Here is a 15,042-nt window from a genome sequence, read left to right as displayed (position 1 = left end):
ATAGAGAGTGAAATGGGGGACCAGAAGGATGGAGCACCTGCCTGTGCTCCAGCCTAGTGTAGTCATGGAGGGTTGCTGGTAGAAAGTGCTCCTTTGTGTAGGCAACTGACACCAAGGAAAAAGAAGGGATAGAAGGTAAGGCTGAGAAGGCAGAGCTGGAAGGGAAGATAAAGAGGCTCTGCGTCCCCACCAAGAGATGGCGTTCCTAAGGAATGGAGCTGAAAAAAGTCTTTCTTCACACTGTGCTAGTTAGTTTCTTGTCAACTTGGCACAAGGAAACCACAATTAAGAAAAAGCCTATAGGCAAGTCTATGTGTTGTTTGTTGTTGTTGTTGTTTAATTAATTAATGATTGTTTTGGGAGGGCCCAGCCCACCAGAGGCAGTGCTACCCCTGGGCAGATGGTTCTGGGATGTTTGAAAAAGCAAGCTATGCAAGCCAGTAAGCAACATCCCTCCACGATCTCTGCTTCAGTTCCTGCCTCCAGGTTCCTCTTGTGGCTTCCCTCATTGATGGACTCTGATTGTGACGTCTAAGCCAAATAAACCTTTTTCCACCACTGAGCTGCTTTTGATCATTGTCTGTACCACAGCAATAGAAAGCCAACTAAGACACCCACAAACCTTCACGTGGTGCCTGGCCAGGGTGGTTACCCATCTCCTAGCTACTATGGCTGGCCTATGGTCAGGTACACACTTGGATTTTGTCCAACACTGTACCCTCATCTGTTGTAGTTAATTTACCTGTATGGCCTAATAATGTTTATTATTAGGCTGATAATTATTTTTACGACAGCATTTTCTAACTGGCTAGCAATCAATCAAGACACACAGACACCTGTTATATTTTAAAATAGGCTTAGTTAACCTGGAGCAGGGCAGATACTAATGCTCTAAACTACTTCCCATAGTGGGTCAGGTATGGGATACCTGCTCCAATCCCATGCCATCTCCTTCTAATAATTTCTACCAAGCTACTTCCCATCCATAATCCCAAATACTTGCTAATTATCATCATCTGGGCCAAATCCCCATCCACACCAGACACGTGCTTCTCCTCCACCTAACCCATGGTGGTGCTGCCTCCTTCTTCTCCCCTCTCCTCTGATCTCTCTGTGTCCCCCAGCCCCGGAACCTTAGCCACACCTATCCCATTTACCCTGACCAGGTGTGATGGCCTTTTATTGGTCAAATAGGTTAGGCTCTTAGGCAAGGCACCGGTGGGGCAGAGACAGCAAGCAGTAATTAGCATCAACATACAACAGACCAACCTCCAACACTCAGCAGGGAAGGACTGGTCCCAGGTTCATATACAACTAGACCCTGAGAGCTTTCCTTTCACCAAGCAGATGATTATTCTCTGTATTGAGCTGTATGCAACTGGGGCAAGGATCATGTAGGACAGTTATATGGTTACCATCAGTGTGCTTGGTAACACATAGGACCAGAATCAAAAACAGGCCCACACAGCACAGGTATACGACCAGCGCCTACATTGCTACAGGATGTCTGCTCTTGATGCCCCAAGGTCCATGCAAAGCTGACTACAATAAAAGTGTGATCACCTGGGGCTACTGATTTCTTCCTGACACCCATTGGGTCTGGGGACAGGCACCATTAAGGCCTTCTTGGTGTTAGGTTTCCCCAGGGTGGCACTTGTTCTAAGCCAAATCCTTGCCTTTCTCTCAAGCAGATGAGCCTTATTCCTAGCCATGCTACCTGGAGCTGGAAGTGGGGTAGAAACAGTCCCTAGCACTGTGGCTAATCTTACTCCAGAGGTTGGATCTGTGGTTACTGGTCTTACACAAGGAGCCACAGAACTCTGTCTGGTTTCACTACAGCAACTCTGGCATTGGTTTGAAGTACAAAGCCTAGACTTAAGACCTTACCCAACATCTATAATTAAACTATAACCATAGTTTGCAGTTTGGAGTTGAAGGATAATTGATACAGGAAGCCTGTTTCTTCCTGTCTTCCTCAATGCAACCCTATAGACTGGAAGCATACACATGACTCTCAGTGGGCTCACTTAGCTCTTGCAAGGGTAGTTTGGCCAAGCATAGCTGGTCAAATTTGTGTCTGTGCAGGAAGATGGTCATTGGAAGGTCTTCCAAAAGGTTTTTCTCCTCCTCCTCTTCCTTCTTCTTTTCCTCCTCTTCCTCTCCTCCTCCTTTTTCCTCTTCTTCTTCTCGCATTCTCCTTATCTTCTATAATTATATCTTGGTTGAACAGCTCTTTCCAGTACCTAAATATAAAAATTTTAAGTTTTGTTTCCTTTTGTTTACATTTAATTAACAGCTGGAATTTGATTTTTCAAGCCATGGATAATAAAGTCTCAGCTTTATATCCATCCAGATGCACAAGTCAGGTGTGCCAACTATGTCTTTTTTAAAATATATTTTATTCATTTATTCATATTACATCTCAATTGTTATCCCATCCCTTGTATTCTCCCATTCCTCCCTCCCTCCATGCTAACTATGTCTTGTTTCAAAGTTTTACTTTTGTCCAACACTATGTTCCCATGCATAGTAAAATTCTCTTTTACTTGTTGACTCAGTTTACTCCTTTACTGATGCATCAACATCTGATACAGTTTGTTATACTAAAAACAAATTTTAATCCATTTTATTTGTTCCTTCAAATCATTCCCACTGTTCCTCATCTTGTTAATGCCATAGCCATTCTTATAATTTTGTTTGTATAAGCTTTTTATCTAATTTTTACAACCTCATTGTGCTTCTAATTAGAATTACTATCCATTTATAGCTCAATTTGGGGAACCTTAAATTTGGGAAATAAATATTAAGGATTCACCCTTCATACATTTTTATATGATACATTTTCCTTTTCATCTTTGATATACCCCACAATATGCTTTTTTAACTTCCTTTTTAAAGAGGCCAGGTCTTAACTTATTTCTACATATCTTACAGTGTTACTATTGTGAAAGAAATGTATAGTAATATGTTCTTTTTAACTGGTTAGAAAAGATTTACTATTTTTTTATTTTTATTTTATTTATTTATTTATTTATTTATTTATTTATTTTTGGTGTTTTGAGACAAGAGTTTCTCTGTGTAGCCCTGGCTGTCCTGGAACTCGCTCTGTAGACCAGGCTGGCCTCGAACTCAGAGATCTGCCTGTCTCTGCCCTTTGAGTACTAGGATTAAAGGCGTGTGCCATTACCCACCAACCACCTAGAAGAATGTTTTAATTAATTATTCACTTTACATGTTGATCATAGGCCCCTCCCTCCTCTTCTCCTAGCCCACCCTGCCTCCCTGTTCCCCCCTTCCCCCTCCCCTACCCGTCAGAAAAGGGGAGGCTCCCTCCCTCCAACCCACCCCAGCATATCAAATCACATCTGGACTTAGTGTATCCTCTTCCTCTGAGGCCTGGCAAGGCAGCCCCACCCAGGGGAAGTGATCAATCAAAATGCAGGATGGGCTTCTGAGAGAATATGGAGGTGACTCTAGCTGAGACTCCTAGTAGCGGGGATCAGGAAGACCCAAGAGGATACCCTCTAACTAGGCAGGACTCCTAGTAGAGAGAGGGGGACACAACCCACCCATAACAACTTTGATCCAAAAATTCACCCTGCCCACAAGACATGCAGGGATAAAGATAGAGCAGATAGAGCAGAGACTGAGTGAATGACCAACCTGAGACCCACCCCAACCTGAGACCCATGGAGACCCACTCCATAGGAGAGAGCCAGCCCTGACACTATTAATGATACTCTGTTATGTTTTCAGACAGGAGCCTAGCGTAGGCTGTCCTCTGAGAGGCCCCACCCAGCGGCAGATTGAAACAGGTGCTGAGACTCACAGCCAAACATTGGATTAAGCATAGAGAGTCTTGTGGAAAAGTGGAGGAAAGGATAGAAGGACCTAGAAGTGGCAGGAGCTCCACAAGAAGACCAACACGGCTGACTACCTGGAGTCCAGAGGGCCTTGCAGAGACTGAAGCACCAACCAAGGGCCATGCATGGGCTGGACCTAGGCCCCCTACACAGATGTAGCCAGTGGGCAGCTTAGGCTTCATATGGGTCACCTAGTAAGGGGAGCAGGGGCTGTCTCTGACATGGACTCTGTTACAAGAAAATTTTTTAAATTTATTTTTATTTTATGTGCCTTGCCTACATATATGTCTGTGGGTATCAGATCTTGGAGTTACAGACAGTTGTGAACTGTCATGTGGATGCTGGGAATTGAACCTGAGTCCTCTGGGAAAGTAGTCAGTGCACTTAACCACTGAGCCATCTCTCCAGCCCCTGAAGAAATATTTTTAACAAGGTTTCATGTCTTGTTCCTTTGGGACAGTGAAGAGGCCCTATACAAGAAACTAGCCCCATAAAAGCAAGTACCCATCAACAAAGCGTTACTTAGGATTGATTAGAGCCAGTCTGGTTTTCTGCTAACTTTTTTTTTTTTTTTTTTTTTTTTTTTTTTTTTTTGCTTCCACTGGCTCTCTTACACGACTATTCTGTTTTAGATATAGGTCAGGCACATCTAGATTTCCAATCTCTCTTGAGCTCTTTAACAGACACCAATAAAGTAATTGCTGCATATGAGGAATAGGATGTGTTTTATAACAGTAATATAAAACTAGCCACCTCCATCAAGATCTCAAAAGTCACATATGCAGTAAGACTTACATGTAGTAATCTGAGCAGATAAGAAACAATTATATTCTTGGAGATTACACTTCTAAGCACGGGCTTATTGGAATAATAAACCTTAAAGACACTCAATTAGGTTTGTGTACCCTAATTTGTGGTAAGTAAGAGGAGTCAGGCAAATTACTGCTCAGCCCTCCCTAAGGGTATTTGATTCATTGAAGATAATTAATTTTAGGTTATATCTCTGTTGTAAGCATGAAAGGGGAAAGATAGGGAGAGACAGACAGACAGAGAGAGGCAGGGCCAGAGACAGACAGACAGAGAAAGACACAGAAGACAGGCAGAGAGACAGAATGGAGCTATCAGAAGCCAGCAGTCTGGCTGCTTGATTGACAGCTTTCATCTCCTCTTCTACACCGCTCTGGTTGGATCAGGAATCACTGCTATGTCTCCACAGTCTCTGAGTCCATCAGGGTTATACGTGATGCTTCCAGCAGCTCCAGATGAGGCAGTGGCCATCATTAGTCTGTGCATGCCCTAATGTAGTGACAGAAATTATGGAGCTGTCAGCCCTGTGCTAGAGGTGCTGTCCTCTAGGGTACTTTGTATGCAAAGATGCTCAAGGTGCCTGTTTTGATACCAGAACTCGCTGTTGTGGTTAGGGTGTTGCCAAAGCTGTTGCTTCAGTCGTGGCTCCCTCAGATACCCTGAAACATCCCCATAAGACTCCTCTTTGATGAGGAAAGCTTCCAATTACCCTTAGACACCCCCAACAGCGGCTTTATAGCTCCTACCTTTCTGGCAGGTGTCCTTAATGCCCTCAAGTAGGCAACTTTCCCTGTCTCTAGGTGTTTGCCCTAGGCAGACCCAGTTAGCCTGTGCAGACATGTGTGTCTATGTGACTAAGCAGAGTTTAGCAACTAAGAGGCTGTGTGGGCACCAACGAAGTCTTACCCATGTGGTTTTCTTGTCTATTTGTGGCCTTTCTCACAGGCTGAGCAGGCCAAGCTGGTGACCAGGAGGATGAGAAACTGCTGCAGTTGCTTCTCCCAGGCATAGCCGCCTCCAGGAGGCAATCAGAGCTCCAGAAAAGTAAGAGAAGCAGGGATGGTCCAGGAAGCCCCTGGAAACAGAGTAAACAAGAGAGCATTGGAGAGGCTGCAGGGTGTTGTTATGAGTGGAGCAGCCACCAAGAGGGCTGGCTGAACTAATAAGAGCTGCTGGGTGCTGGGAGGCTTGTGCTCGAAGCCCAGAGCTACCTCATTTAAACCTCATTGTCACTGGACTCAGACTTCCCTGTAAACATCAAAAGAACCTTTAACCAACTGGTGGTAGGTTTCTTTCTCTCTTCTTTATCTTGGAATCTAATGTGAAAAGATGTCATTTAACCTTCTCATCTTTTATCTATATCCTAAAAAGACCCAATATCTACTTGCTCCCAGTGCTCTCTGCCAGAAACAGGAACTGCTGTCTGTGTAATCAGGCAAATAGGAGCACACCTGGCCCATGGCGTCTGGTATCCCCCGCCCCTTAATTCCTCACCTTTAATGTCAACCCAGATGGTCGTATCTGGGCTGAGCCCTGGTGCTTCGATCTGTTATAGAACTCCGCACTTCGAGTCCACCTGTGCCCCTCTCTACTTCCTCATCTCCTCTGTCCAGCTAGTCCCTGCTCCTCTATGGTTTTAACTGGGGGGAGGGCTAGAGATAAAATGGGATTTGGATGGTTCTGGCTAGACTGTCAACTCTTGAGTTTCTTTTAGGGTGACAATCTCTTTGCCTGCCACCGTTTGACCTATCCTGTTAACCTCAGCTCTGCTAACTAGACACTGCTAATCCCAGTGTCTAGTGTAAATAAATGTAGTGGACACTGGGATTGTCAGAGCCTGTGTCTCATTCTCACTTTGAACCTTTGTTATCAGTTATCAGTTGATGTCCCATGGGACATAGCACAGAGTCTGTGATCCCATTAATGAAGGAAGTCACCGGAAGGCATGGCTCAGTGGTAGATGGAGTGCTTGCCAATCTTGTTGAATCCCCTGGTATTAGAAAGAAATAAAACAAAATGAAATCAAATAATAAACAAAGTATGACAGCTAATCTTGGTACATGGCCCTGGGCACATCTGGGAGGTATTTTCTTTGTTTATTTTGATTTTTTGTGTTTTGTTGGTTTTTTGAGACAGTGTTTCTCTGTGTAGCCCCTTGAGCTAGTGTCCAGATATAAGTGAATATATACCATTTGAGTCTTTATACTTCTGGGTTAACTCACTCATTATGATCATTTCTAGTTCAATCCATTTGTCCACAAATTTTGGGAATTCTTTGTTTCTAATAGTTGAATAGTATTCCATAGTGTAAATGTACCACAATTTCTTTATCCATTCTTCTACTGAGGGATACTTAGACTGTTTCCATGTTCTGGCTATTATGAATAAGGCTGCTATGAACATGGTTGAACATATGTCCTTGGTGTGTGTTGGAGCATTTTCTGGGTATATTCCAAGGAGTGGAATAGCTGGGTCTTGAGGAAGCCCTGTTCCCAGTTTTCTGAGATAGCACCAGATAGATTTCCAAAGTGGTTGTACTAGTTTGCATTCCCACCAGCAATGAAAGAGTTTTCTTCTCTCTCCACATCCTCGCCAGCATGTGGTATTGCTTGAATTTTTGATCTTAGCCATTTTGATGGGTGTAAGATGGAATCTCAGAGTTGTTTTGATTTGCATTTCTCTGATGACTAAAGACGTTGAGCATTTCTTTAAGTGTTTCTCAGCCATTTGATATTCCTCTGTTGAGAATTCTCTGTTTAGTTCTGAGCCCCATTTCTCAATTAGGTTATTTGGTTTGCTGGTATTTAATTTCTTGAGTTCTTTACATATTTTGGATATTAGACCTTTGTCAGATGTAGGGTTGGTGAAGATCTTTTCCCATTCTGTAGGCTGTCACTTTGTTCTGTTGACAGTGTCTCCTGCCTTACAGAAGCTTCTCAGCCTCATGAGGTCCCATTTATTAATTGTTGACATTAAGGCCTGGGCTGTTGGAGTTCTGTTCAGGAAGTTGTCTCCTGTGCCAATATGTTCCAGGTTTTTCCCCACTTTTTCTTCTAACTGATTTAGTGTCTCTGGTTTTGAGGTCTTTAATCCACTTGGACTTGAGTTTTGTACATGGTGACAAATATGGTCCAATTGCATTTTTTTCTACATGTAGACATCCAGTTAGATTAGCACCATTTGTTGAATAAGCTATCCTTTTCCCATTGAATGATTTGGCATCTTCATCAAAAATCAAGTGACCATATGTGTGTGGATTCATTTCTGGATCTTCGATTCGATTCCATTGATCCACCTGCCTATTACTGTGCCTGTACCATGGTGTTTTAATTACTGTTGGTCTATAGTACAGCTTGAGATTGGGTATGAAGATTTCTCCGGAGGATCTTTTATTGTATAGGATTGTTTTTGCTATTCTGGGTTTTTTGTTCCTCCATATGAAGTTGAGAGTTGATCTTTCAATGTCTTTAAAATATTTGTAGATATTTTAATAGGGACTGCATTGAATCTGTAAATTGCTTTTGGTAATATGGCCATTTTTACTATGTTAATTCTCCCTATCCACAAACAAGGGATGTCCCTCCATCTTCTGATGTCATCTTCAATCTCTTTCTTCAGAGATTTAAAGTTTTTTTTCAAACAAGTCCTTCAGTTGCTTGGTTAGAGTTACTCCTAGATATTTTATATGCTTGTGGCTATCGTGAAGGGTGTAGTTTTCCTAATTTCTTCCTCTGCATGTTTGTCCTTTGTATATAGGAAAGCAACTGACTTTTTTGAGTTAATTTTGTATCCAGCCAATTTGCTGAAGGTGTTTATCAGCTGTAGTAGTTCTCTGGTGGAATTTTGGGGTTCACTTATATACACTATCATATTGTCTGCAAATAGGGATAGTTTGACTTCCTCCTTTCCCATTTGGATCCCCTTGATCTCTTTTCGATGTCTTATTGCTCTGGCTAGAACTTCAAGAACTATATTGAAGAGATATGGAGAAAGTAGGCAGCCTTGTCTAGTCCCCAATTTTAGAGGAATTTCCTTGAATATCTCTCCATTTAATTTGCTGTTGGTTATCGATTTGCTGTATATATCCTTCATTATGTTGAAGTAACATAGGCAATTCTTAAATAAGGATATACAGAAATAAAATTGTATGTAATTTAAATTATTCAGTTTAAATAAAACCTTAGCTATATGTCTGTAATAAGGATAATGGTTTAGAAACAGAGTGTGAAGTTTTCCTTTGTGTTTGTTTGTGTTTAACACTGTTCATCACTGGGAAGATCCTGTGTGGACCTGGGCCTGGGCATATTGTAGCTTTTGCCTTCTGCTCACCTTTTCTCCGGCTCTGCAGGACATCCCAAGAAAAATCCTGTTGGCAAAAATAAAAGAGACTTCCAGTTCCTCCAAAGACTCCTTTTATGATGGGAAAGTTTGGGGCACAGTCGGTTGACTTTACAGGCAAGCCATAGAGGAAAGTAACTATGGACAAAACCATAAAGTTACCACACCTGCCTCGGGAATCTAAGGCAGAGGTTCCTAGGAGAGGTGGAAGGAGAGAGTCCAAAAAAGGAGGCATGGAAGTGAAGGGCAGGTCAGAGCAACAGAATGGAAAGATTACAGCCACCGCCCTGTTATTTTCATTCATTTGGTGCCACAGGCCCTGGCTGAGCCCCCAGTTGGGGGGAGTGAGGAGGGTCAGGAGATGCCTTGACTGCAAACCTTGAGAGATGCTCCCTCTCCATACTGCAAGCCCAAAGGGAAGCATTTCAAATTCTGTGGCCTGGGTCCCTCACCAGCTCCATCAAGTACTGCCTCTCTGTCAAAGATGGGGATGTGGTAACAAAACATTTCTGAACTTCTGGGGAGAACCACAAGGCATTAATGTCTATTTTCTCAGCCAGGTACAAGAAAGTCCATGAATTCCTAAAGAAGCCCCCTATTTCCCCTATTCAGGACAGCACCCAGGTCCAGTGTGATGTGGGACAAGGCAGGAAGGTGCCTGTATACCACCACCATCTGCCCCTGAGCTTGCTCTAGAACTTTCTACATATCCTCCCAAGTTGGTGAGGAGATCAAAGGAGGATAGGAGACTATCAGAAAACAAAGACTGGTGAATCCAAAACACAACAAACCTTTCCAGGCGAGGATGGAAGCCTGGTAGAAGATGTGATCAGTTTGCTCTCAACAGACACATCTGGGGCACCTCCCTCTTAGCCAGATGCTATCAGGGCACTAAAGGACAAGCTACAGAGTGCCGTGTATAGCCCTGAGTCTGAGGCATCACATCTTCGATGTGTGCAAAAGTCTTCACTCCCCAGTACATTCTGGGAAAAGGGCAGTACTAAAGATGCTGAACTGGAAGACACTGGGCTCCCTTTCTACTGGCAGATGTTGTTTGGCTTTCTGTTTTCCTTAATACATGGAGTACAGTTTTATAAACAAGAATAAATTGGTCATTCAAAACAAAGAACAAAAAATAAAGTTCTAAAAACTTAGTGGACTAAATATTTATAGCTTTACCAGAGTCCACTGTAATCAATATAAAAATTAACTCCGTAAGTTACAATTTGATAATTTGTTTTTTTCTACAGGAGAAAGAAAATCTTGTTATGTATCCAAAGCTGCCCTAAATATTTTTGATCTCCCTGCCTCAGCCTCCTAAGTACTGCGTTTGCAGGTGTGTGGTACCTTGCCCTGGGTCTGTGTGTCAACCCAGGCAGGATACAAACAATGACAACTTTTCCTCCTCTACCTCCTTCTCTCTGTCATTTCTTTTGCCTATTTTTTTTCTCAGCCACTGTTCTGCCTTCTATCCCTGCAACTGGTTTCTATTTCCTAGAATTTTAAGCAAGCAGATGCAAAGTTTGAACTCTGTCTTTAGTCTATATCTTTACACTCAGCAAAATTCTTCTGAGTTTCACTCGTATTACTGCTTGCATGAGCAAATCATTTCCTTTTTATCGGTGAGTAATATTCCACATATGGCTTTGCTACTATCTGTTTACCCAGTCGTCTATTGATTGAAATTTGGGTTGCTTCCAGTTTGGGTTTTTCATGTCACATGGGGTAGTCTTGAGTTCATTATGTAGCAGAGAATAGCTTTGAACTTCTGATCCCTCTGAGTTCATGGACCTTGGATTCATTGCTCAGGTTTTTAGGTTCTATATAAAAGTTCCAGTTATATTGCATCTTTACCAACATTTGAATTGGAGAGTCTTTCTAATTTTAGAATCCTCATAAGTGCATAGACTCATTGTGGTTAATTTGCATTTTTCTAATTATGATTCTGAGACTCTTTCCATGGTCTTCCATGCAGCCATAATGGTGCCTGTGTTCAGATCTTTTGTTTACTTTTTTATTGGATTATTTTCTCATTAGTAATGTTAGCAAGCTCTTTGTATTTTTACGTGGAAGCCCTTTATCATGTTTTATAAAGATTTCTCTCCCGGTTTATCATCACATCGATTTAGATATCTTTTAAAATTGACTAGTAGCTGAGAAATATTTGAGTAGAAATCTAAGGTATATCTAAGAAGTAATTATGAAGCCCCTCCAAATGCCAAGTCAAAAGATTTGTCTACTGTTTTCTTAAAAAACATTATACATGTGGGTTTTATATAGTGTTAAAATTGGGCTTTATCATATGCAATAGACAGAGAATCAGTATTTGCAAAAACACTGAAAGGATGGAGAAGATATCCATGGAGAACTGCTGAAAAGTGCTGTTGGAAGAGATCTCAGGGCACGGTTCACTAGCTTGCTGGTGCCTGTGAGGTGAGGTGATTGGCCAGTCTAAGCAGCCAGGCAGCCAGGGAAGGCAGTCTGTGTTGTAGGACTTGGGGGTGGAGGATGAACCCTAAGAATTCCCTGTAGGAGAAATAAACAAGAAAACTGGATTTCATTATTGTAAAATAGGAAGCGGTCCCCATAGAAGATTTCCAATTGACGAAAGAGAAATGAACTAAAGAGGTGTTGGCCCAGAGCCTCTGCTTTTGCTACCCAAGCAAGTGAGAGAGGAAACAATTCAGAGAAAAGATGGAGGGAGGAAGAGAGGAATAATAGGGAGGGACAGAGGAAGGAAGAAGAGGAGGGAGGGAGATGTGGTTGGAGTAAGTACCCAAATCTCCATCTTCAGACCCTAGGTGTAGTTTCTCTGGGGAATCTGTGGGCACAGCATGCTTTGTCAATTCCCTTCATTTCTTCTTTAACCTGGAGCCAGTCTTACTACCAAGGCTCCCATGCTATGTTCTTCAGGATGAGTAACACTATAAACTTTTCCCCAAGGGAAATACAACTGAAGCGTTTCCAATAATTTAAATGTTTTCCTTTCAAAGACAAATTATATAAATTCAGAGTTAACTGAGCCAACTGGCCACCACTTTCGTTTCTATAAACAGGTACCAGGAAGTTTAGTGCACACATCTCAGGATGGCAACCATCATGAGGTGCTCATTTTGTTAAAATTCTGTGATATGAAAACGCAGGCTTACCTGGTTCATCCATCCACTTAGCACTTTAATAGACACCCACTGTGCCAGCCACTGTGCTAAATACTGGACCGTCTTTCATCTGCAAGTTTCTTGCTTAATCTTCCCAACAGCTGTGTGCTTTTTACAAAAGAAACCGTGTTTATGAAGGTTTAAGCTTGCCAGATTCTTACTGTTAGGCCCAGACACAAGAGCCCTCTCGGAGTCTAGAATCTAGTTGAGGAGGGAGGACCCGAGGACCCAGGTAATGATACTCTAAGGTACGTGTCATTGTAGACATATATTAACTCAGTGTGACTCCCACAGGAAGCTCTGGAAAGCCTTTAAAGAATGAATAGGACTCTAAGAGGTAAATGCTGGCCTCTGAGAAGAGACGGGGAGGTGGAAGAGAATTGCAAAGTAAAAAGGGAAAGATTGGTAGAGGGGCAGGGTTAGAGAGTGCCTGATGGAATCAGAGAACAGCAAGGAGCGAGAGGATAGCAGGAGACGTCCGTGGGTCACAGCCTTGGAGGTAAAATTGGACCAGCAAAAGAATTTCCTTTAGGAGACAGACATGTTTTAAAAAATGCTGGCTGGGCACTGGAAAGATGGCTGGTTAAGAACGTATACTGGCTATTGATGAGGGCCTGAGTTTGGCTCCCACCTACTTCTGGAGGCCACCTCCAGGGGATTGGATGCCTCCGGCCTGCGCAGGCACCTTCAATCACAGGTACTCACTCCTTCATAGCTACACGTAACTTAAAATAATATACATGTTAAAAAGAGAAAGAAACACTTTCTGCAGTCTTCCACAAATCTCTGTCTGGGCTAAAGGCGAAGAGACTGGGGAGTAAGGGGGTGGGATGTAGCTAGCTCCATACCATAGGCGAGGCCTGAGGAGCACACACACTGGTGTCTCCCAAGAGAAAGGGGGAATTTCACTTCCCATCTAGACTGATTTATCACAAGCGATTCTTGTACCTATGTCCTTGGAAAATTAGGTAGGATTCCCTGCTCGACTGGAAAGGTTTTATTGTTATTGTTATTTCTGTTGGTTCATTGGGCTGTTCTTCATCTGGCACTAAAATGGAATCTTTGATGCCCCAGAAAGATACTTGGCAAGTGATGTAGGGGGCTGATGTATGTGGTGATGGTGTAGACTGAGTTTACGGGGGTGGGGCTGGGGGAACCTCATTCTGATGCTGGAGAGCGCGAATGCATGCAGAAAGTTAGGCGTAGCGCCAATCAGTAGGACTGTATTGGATGGAGAGACTTAACAATCCAAGCGGCTGTGGCAATGGTGACCTGCCTATGGGAAATTAGGCAGTGGTGTAGGACGACAGGTGCTGAGCTTATTTTAAACAGTTTGAACTGGAGGAAATGATGAGACTTTACAAAGAAATACCCAGAAACTGTTCCAAGGCCAGAGCTGGTATTCAGGGAATTGGGACTAGTGCTGGCAAAATTGGAAAGTTTGCAAGGGACTGGGCATGCGCCTGGTGGCTGTCTCTGCTGAAGGGTCATGTGATGGGACTGGGCATGCGCCTGGTGGCTGTCTCTGCTGAAGGGTCATGTGATGGGACTGGGCATGCGACCGGTGGCTGTCTTTGCTGAAGGGTCATGCGACGGATGAGCAGAAGAGCTGACCAGAGGCAGGCTTCTGAGGAAACAGAAGGAGGAGGCTGTCCAGAGAGACGGAAAGTCAGCCATATGCAGAGTTGGAGAAGGAAAGCCAGGGAGGAGGGGCTGAAGATGTGTTTGCTGATAAAAATGATCTCTTCTCTGGCAGACTTCCTGCCCTCGCAGCTCCAGTCCACCCAGAACACCCTGTCTTGCTGCTGGCCTTGGGCGCAGATGGCTTTGGAAACAGTTACTCGCCTGTGTTTGCTTGGGTATCAGTGAGCCATTTAACTCAGATCCTCTCTTCCTATAAGCAAACACTGGGGGAGCGTTAAGAGGACTCGAGGAACCCTAAAAGCAGTGTAAGGTGCATGGAGTGAGAGGAGGCCTTGGATGATGATAGTAGGTGGTAGCAGCTGGGAAGGGGGTTGGAAAGGTGAACCCAAAACTCTAGGGCAAGAGATTTGAAAATGTGCACACCCCCCACCCCACCCCCACCTCTGCCTCTGTACCCAGGCTGCCTTGGAATTCATTATGTAGCCCAGGCTGATGTTGAAGCCGTGAGATCATCTTCCTGCCTCAGTGTAGCGTGCTGGCGTTACAGGTGTGACCCACCACCTGCGCCATGATCATGTTCTTAAACTGCCGTGGGAGCCAGTGTATAGAAGGGGACAAAGATATAAGCGAGGACAGGGTAACAGCTGGCAACGGCCTTGGGAAATGACGGGGCCTACAAGGGACCCTGCCCCTGGCTGAAGGCACAGAATGGTAGACGTAGCTTTGAGGAAGGAAACCATGGGCCAACAAGAAAAATTGCTGACTCTGATATCTAACCCTGCTGTTTATCAGCTGTGTGACCTGTGGTAAGTGACAATATTTCTTAAAGCAGCAACTTCCTTTTTCTTTTTTTTTTCTTTCTTCTTCTTTTTGGTAACTGCGTGCCACTTTTCCACCTGTTGGTTGTTTCTTGTTCTTTGGGGAAAAAGTGCTATTTTGGGGGTGGGGGTGGGGGTGGGGTGAGGGTGGGGGTGGGGTGAGGGTGGGGGTGGGAGTGAGGGGGTGGGGGAGGGGGCCGTTTTGTTCTTTTCACCTGGCAGAACAAAATAAGTGGAATCTGATTCTTACAAACTCAGGAGGTGGGTCTCATTTGAGTAAGAGATGGGATGCCATTGTCCCAAGAAACCAGAAAAAGGTGTGTAGGAGTGTTGGCCATGGACAGCGACATTAACTTGATTAATAAAAAGCACGTCATTGTCACCCGGATCTTCTAAGACAAGTCCTGGCCATCC

The 15,042-nt window shown here is 43.6% G+C and overlaps 1 protein-coding gene across 1 annotated transcript in view; it reads left to right on the top strand.

Annotated features, from left to right (window-relative positions):
- The first annotated feature begins 12,844 nt into the window (after positions 1–12,844).
- The window catches only part of HACD4 (3-hydroxyacyl-CoA dehydratase 4), a 30,484-nt gene continuing 28,286 nt past the window's right edge, over positions 12,845–15,042 (top strand). Inside the window, exon 1 of the mRNA XM_084773612.1 lies at positions 12,845–12,863. The gene's annotated coding sequence lies outside the window, so the exon portion shown is untranslated. The remainder of the gene's footprint in view (positions 12,864–15,042) is intronic.

The sequence above is a fragment of the Acomys minous genome (genome assembly GCF_964271855.1).
Source record: "Acomys minous genome assembly, chromosome: 1".
In the NCBI taxonomy this organism is placed as follows: domain Eukaryota; kingdom Metazoa; phylum Chordata; class Mammalia; order Rodentia; family Muridae; genus Acomys; species Acomys minous.
The sequence above is the reverse complement of the archived record's forward strand: the minus strand, read 5'-3'. Positions and strand labels throughout refer to the sequence as shown.